This window comes from Chrysochloris asiatica, unplaced genomic scaffold (assembly GCF_000296735.1).
Source record: "Chrysochloris asiatica unplaced genomic scaffold, ChrAsi1.0 scaffold00081, whole genome shotgun sequence".
Classification (NCBI taxonomy): domain Eukaryota; kingdom Metazoa; phylum Chordata; class Mammalia; order Afrosoricida; family Chrysochloridae; genus Chrysochloris; species Chrysochloris asiatica.
This window is the reverse complement of record NW_006408599.1, coordinates 5,562,162-5,568,796: the sequence shown is the minus strand read 5'-3', so window position 1 is coordinate 5,568,796 and position 6,635 is coordinate 5,562,162.

The following is a 6,635-nucleotide window of genomic DNA, read 5'->3' as shown; positions in this document are numbered from 1 at the left end:
ACCAATCCTGATACCTGGAATCATGCGTGGCCTGCTCCAGACCTGCAAAGCTGTTTTTTTTCAAGTCCTGGACTAGCAGAACCTCTCACCCTTAACTGCCCTCTGGGATGGTTATACCCTGATCCCACAGCTGCATTGGGGTATGCAAGAACTACTTCTGGACTGGATGCCCAGAATAGACAACACCTAGCCCTACAGGAACACCATCTACAGCCAGAGCGCCATTGTCTCATCCGTTGCCCACTCCCAACATGAGGTTTGTGTATGGCAGGAAACCACAGAATTTTCTCCTCACTGTGTCTGCCACATGCCCTGGATTATATTCATTGATTTGATTTGTTTATTCTTTTTCACTCTTCTTCCTTTCTCTACCTACCCTTGCATTTCATCCTTTCTCTCTCTGCTGTGATTATTTCTTCTTTTATTCTGTTTCTCATTCCCAGCTGCTGTTAACTCTTTCTTTTGTTTTTATCTCTGTTTTTTGTTTTCTCTTGATTTTACTTTACTATTCTCTGATCTCTTTCCTTTTTACTCATCCTTTCCCCTGATTGTAATTAGTATTTTCCTTTCTTTTTTTCTTCTTCTACTTTTTTTACTTCCATGATTTAAATTTTATTTTCATCTCCCTCTTTTCTCATTTCAGTTTTATCTTATTTTTCAAACTGTTGCCTGCTGTTTTCCCCCTTTGCTATTTTCTTTTTACCACTGTTTGTTTGTTTTCTTTCCTTTTTTCTTGTGTATTATCTCTTCTTGCCTCAACCAACTGGGACCAGCATCTGTGTCCATACAGTTCAGTCATCACCATACCTTCTACAACCATACCTACTGAGGAAGAGCCAATACCAGCTGATCTACACCAGATCAATGGCAACAACCAACATCATTCAAACCTATCCTAAAACAAACTGCACAAATTGTAAACAGAGAATGGTACACATGTTTCCATCCCCTAATCACACCCACCAGGAGGCAACTGATGGTCATCTAAGAAGATATCAACATATAATCATCAACTAAATACAAATACAACACTGCCACAGTGTCTTGGAAGCAATAGACCATTTTGTTCACATAAATACAAAAGACAGAGTGACTCCAACAAGTGGCCAAGAGGCAGAATTAGAACTTTTTAAGAGAAAGATTATTAGAACTAACTACCTGAAAAAGAAGTCAAGAACGTGTTATTTGGATGAATCTAAATGATTGACAGAAAGATTGAGTAAAATACTATAGATATAGATAAAGGATTGACAACAATACAAAAACTTCAACTAGAAATCCAGAAGATTAATACAAAGATTTCAGAAATGGACAATACAATGAAAGGGTAATGGAATAGTTTTGAATCTGTGAAAGTCTTACTCTTACTTAGACTTCATGTGGGAATCATGTGGGACAGCATGAACAGGAAAAATTTATGAGTGATCAGAATTTTAGAACAGGAAGAGACAAAGAAATGCACAGATAAGATAGTTGATTTAAGAAATAAGAGAAGATAAGCAATCAAGATGCTGAACAAACCCCAAACAGGATAAAGCCCCAAAAGAAAATCACCAAGATATATCGTAGCCAAACTCTCCAAAATCAAAGACAAAGAAAGAATCCTGAGAACAGTTTTTGAAAACAGAATTAAATCAATTAAGTTTTAATTTCTTAACAGGAACTATGCAGGCAAGAAGGTCATGGGAAGACATATTCAAAACACTGAGAGAGAGAAAAAAAAAAAAAATTCAACCAAAAATTATATCCCCAGCATAACTGTCCATCAATACAATAGTGAAAGTAGAGCATTTCCAGATAAACAGAAATTAAAGTGATTTGTAATAACAAGACTAACTTTACAAAACATGCTAAAGGGAGTCATTTGGACTGAGAACCAACAACTGTAGACAACATATGATTCTACACAATGAAAATCCCAAAGATTCAGCAAGAAAATTACTAGAACAGATATGGAAGGGAGAATGGGAGTATACCCACAAATAGATAAGGGTTTGACAGAGGATATTTTCACATGGGTATTTAGCTGTGTTGCAAACACATATATGAATGTGGGGGAGCACACATGGGCAAAATTATTAAAGCTTCCTGGATATTACCACCTTCCAGGAGTGAGTTGCTGGGTCTGTGGGCTCAGGATCATAGTTTAGGGAACACCATGGCATAATATAGTTCCCAAAGACATGCTCTACATCTAACCTATGTGAGTACTAACTAGGATCTTAAGAACTCACATGTGGCCATGTAAGGTGCAATTATATGTCACTCTATGTGCAGAGGAAAGAAGAGTGCTGAAAATGGAAAACACTTGGAATCAAATAGTCCAATGGAATAATAGAACACATAAACATCAGTCTCCATCATCCTGAGACTAGAAGAACTAGATTGTGGCCAGCTACCACTACTAACTGCTATGAAAAGGATCACATTAGAAGATCCTGGATAGAGTGGGAGGAAATGTGGAACAAAATTCAAAATTACAAGTTTTGCTTACTGGTCAGAAAGAGACTGTAAGAACGTGAAACTTGTCCCTCAGTCACACTTCAGGTAGGAACTAATCTCACCCTCCTGTCCCAATTTTCAGCCAAGCAGTAGATAGGTGGGGCATATTGGTGGGACAACAACTCTAGTAATGTAAACTCACCATGGAACGGCCCACAATTCAAGATCAAAAGGTAACACTTAATGAAGGACAAAATCAAAAGGGTTGGGAAGGAGGATGGAATGGAAATAAGAACCATAGGTCAGAAGTGGGATAATTGTTGTTACAGGAAGGGGATTGCAATAATTCAAATGAAACTAACTGTATGAATTTTTGAATGGAAAACTAATGATCTGTTCTGTAAACGATCACTCAATTCACAATAAAAGGTTTCAAAGAAAATAATCATTGTTATGTGTATTTGCATTTTCAGTTTGTATAAAATTTTCAGGTTCATTTACTTTCCTTCAAAAAATACAGACAAATGCAATAACTTTGTAAAGTCAGAAAACAAAACGTGTATAAATAAACAAATGAATACATCTATTCCCACTTCCACTCAGAAAGGAATATGGAGATCACAGTACACAAAAATCACATATCTAGTAAATTGCAGAGCTATATCATGAAACTCCCAAGGTTATGTGTCTTAAACTCAACTACATAGTTATGATCTCTTTCTCGCTCTCTCTCTCTTGCATATACATTGCATGCACAGACATACATTAGGGTACTTCAAAATATTTGTGGCACAGTGAAATGAAAATATAATGAGATTTTATCATGAAATTTTTGAAGCCCCTTCATAAGGTAAAGGTTAATTAGCCAGAGCATTGGTGAATGTTATGCCAGGATATGAATATAAAAATATAAATTTCCTCAATAATGATTTTGCTAACTTTCTGTTTACACTGATTAAGGTTAAGACTCTGTATGTGTAGGAACATCAGCATACCGTAGATTAGGTATATTTTCTTTGCTAAATCACTCGACATCACTGAATCTCAGATTATATTTCTGTTAAATAAATTGTTACTTAGAAAAAAAATTGTTTCTTTTGATTTTTCATAATGCAAGTGCATCTTGGAATTGTGGTCCACATAAGAAAAAATGATAAGTGATAGTGCTCCCATTATGTTTCAAATTCTTTTTGATGCCCTCTCCTTTCTTTTCTTCTGTTTCTGCTATTATCATCTTTTGGGCAAACTGGATCCATACCTCTTCAATGTGCGTGCTCTTCCTTGTGGACACAGGAAGTTACATTCCTAAAAGCAAATAAGTAGTCTAGAAGTACAAAGCGATCTGATTAAAACACTGTGCCACCCTACACATTCTCACAACCTCCTTTAACCAAATTAACTTCCAAGCCTGGGATAAAAAACAAACAAAACAATTAAAAAACACTATCACAAACGTTAAAAAGACACCTTTTTTGACTTTAACTGATAATGAATGATCACTGACCTTACGAACTTGGGTCCCATAAATGAAGAATGTGTGATTCTAGATTTTTGATGAGCATGCCTGTAAAATATCTAGAGAAACTTTGCTTTACATAGTGTGTAAATCCCATCACTTCTCTGTGGTGGCTTGGGTGTTACTGTAATTTGGGAAGCTATGTCAGTGATATTTTAAATACCAGCAATGGACAGGTTTCAGCTGAGCTTCCAGATGAAGACAGACTAGGAAGGAGAGACGGACTACTTCTGAATATTTAGTCAATGAAAACCTTATAAATAGCAGAACACTATTCAGCATCTGAATGTTGTATATTGATCCTTGATGAAGCACACCAGAATATTGACAAATGAGCCCCTCAGGTTGGAAAGCACTTAAAATACAACTGAGGAATAGCTGCCGGCTCAAAGTAGAGTTGACTATGATAACACAAGTGCAGTAAAGCCTTCAAGTTCTTCATTAACTGATGAGACACAACTCAAACTGAAGAGAAATAGCAGTAAACATCCATTAATCATTGGAACACGGACTATACAAAGTCTGAATGTAGGAACATTGGAAATTGTCAAATATGAAAAAAGAACACATAAACGTTTATATGTAGATATCAGCGAGATGAATGGACTGGTGTTGCCATTTTGAATCTGACAGTCATATGGTTTACAATGCTGGGAATGACAAACTGAAGAATGTCATTGCACTTATCATCAAAAAGAACACATCACGATCTGTCTTGAAGTACAACTCTGTGTGTGGTAGGATAACATCCATACCTACAAGGAAGATCAGTTAATAACACCATTATTCAAATTTATGCACCAGCCTCTAAAATGAATGATGATGAAATTGAAGAATCTACCAACTTCTTCAGTCTGAATTTGATCAAATATTCAATTAAGATGTACTGATAATTACTGGTGATTGGAATACAAAAGTTGGAAACAAAGAGGAAGAATCAGTAGTTGGAAAATATGGACTTGGTGATAGAATCGATGCTGGAGTTTCCATGATAGAATTTAGCAAGACCAATAACTTCTTCATGGCAAATGCCTTTTTAAAAAAGCATAAAGTATGACTATACACATGGACTTCTCAAGATGGAATGCACAGAAATAAAATTGACTACATCTGTGAAAAGAGATGGTGGAAAAACTGCATATCCTCAACCAAAACAAGGCCAAGGGCACACTGTGAAATAATGATCATCAGTTGCTCACATGCAAGTTCAGGCTGAAGCTAAAGAAAAGTAAAACAATTCCACGAGAGCTAAAATACGATCTTGAACATATTCTACCTGAATTTAGAAGTCATCTGAAGAACAGTTTCCACATAATGGACACTAAAGACCGAAGGCCAGAATATTTGTGGGAAGACCTCAAGAAAGCAAAAGGTCATTAACAAGACAAGAAGGAAGGAAAAGACAAAAATGGATATCAAAAGAAACTCTGAAACTTGCTCTCCAGCATACTGATTTTAAAGCAAATGAAAGAAAAGGTGAGGTAAAAGCTGAGTAGAAAATTTCAGAGAGCAGCTTGAAAAGACAAAGTCAAATATTATAATGCAACATGCAAATACCTAGAGTTAGAGAACCAAAGAGAAAAACATGGTCAGCATTCCTTAAGCTGATATTACTGAATAAAATATTCAAGACTTGACTTGAAATATTAAAGGATTCTATAGGCAAGTATAGAATGAAGCAGAAAGCATCAAAAGAAGATGGAAGGAATACACAGAGTCACTGTACCAAAAAGAAATGGTCACTGTTCAACCATTTCAAGAGGCAGCATATGATCAAGAGCAAATGATACTAATGGAAGGAGCCCAAGGTGCATGGCAGGCATTGGCAAACAACAAACACCCAGAATAGATAGAATACAAATTGAATCCTTTCAACAAACTGATGCAACATTGGCAGCACTTACTCATCGATGCCAAGATTTGGAAATAAACTACCTAGCCAACTGACTAGAACAAATCCATATGTGTGCCCATTCCAAAGAGAGTTGACCTAATGGAATTTGGAAATCACTGGAAAGTAACATTAATATCTCATGCAAGTAAAATTTTGCTAAAGATATTAAAAAATGGCTGCAAACTTGCATTGACAGAGAACTGCCAGAGGTTCAAGTTAGAATCAGATGAGGATGTGAAACGAAGGATTTCATTGCTAACATCAGATGAATCTTGGCTGAAAATAGAGAATACCAGAAAGCTATTTGCCTGTGTTTTATTGATGATGCAAAGTGTTTCAATTGTGTGGTTCATGACAAACTATGGACAATATTATGGAGAGTGAGTATTCATTAACACTTAATTGTGCTCATGAGAAACCTGTATACAGACCAAGAGTCAGTTGCACAAACAGAACAAGGGAATAAAGAATGATTTAAAATTAAGAAAGATGTGAGCCAGGGTTACATTCTTTCATTATACTTATTCAATCTGTATGCTGAGCAAATAATCAAAGAAACTGAATTATATGAAGGAAGACTCATTAACAACCTGCAATATGCAGATTATACAACTTTGCTTGCTGAAAGTGAAGAGGACTTAAAATACCTACTAATGAAGATCAAAGACCACAGCCTTTGGTATGGATTGCACCACAACGTAAAGAAAACAAATATCCTCACGATTGTACTAAGAAAGAACATCAAGGTAAATGGAGAAAATATTGAAGTTATCAAAGACTTCA